This window comes from Pteropus vampyrus, unplaced genomic scaffold, assembly GCF_000151845.1.
Source record: "Pteropus vampyrus isolate Shadow unplaced genomic scaffold, Pvam_2.0 Scaffold390, whole genome shotgun sequence".
Lineage (NCBI taxonomy): Eukaryota > Metazoa > Chordata > Mammalia > Chiroptera > Pteropodidae > Pteropus > Pteropus vampyrus.
Genome location: NW_011889171.1, coordinates 1,413,408 through 1,414,062, shown reverse-complemented (window position 1 = coordinate 1,414,062; position 655 = coordinate 1,413,408).

Below are 655 nucleotides of genomic sequence, written 5' to 3'. Positions count from 1 at the left end.
TGTCTTGTCAAAGGCTTTTTCTGTAACTATTGATATGATTATATTATTCTTATTTTTTAATTTGTTTATGTGGTATACCTCATTAACAGATTTACATATGTTGAACCATTCCTGCGCCTCTAGGATGAAGCCAACTTGATCCTGGTGTATAATCTTTTTAATATGTTGCTGTATTAGGTTCGCTAGTATCTTATTTAGGATTTTTACAACTGTGTTCATGAGAGATATTGGTCTGTAGTTTTCGCTTTTTTGTGTTATCTTTATTAGGTTTTGGTATCAGAGTAATATTGGCCTCATAAAATGAGTCGGGAAGTATTGCCTCCTCTTCGATTATTTGGAAGAGTTTCAGGAGAATAGGTATTAAATCTTATTTGAATGTTTGGTAGAATTCACTGGTGAAGTCATCTGGTCCGGGACTTTACTTTTTGGTAAGATTTTGATGATTGTTTCAATTTCCATTCTGCTGATCGGTCTATTTAGATTTTCCAGTTTTTGATTCTGTCTGGGAAGGTTGTAGTTTTCTAAGTACTTGTCCATTTCTTCTAGGTTATTAAATTTGGTGTTATATACTTTTTCATAGTATTCAGGCATGATCTTTTGTATTTCTGTTGTGTCTGTTGTCATTTCCCCTCTTTCAGTCCTGATTTGGTTTATT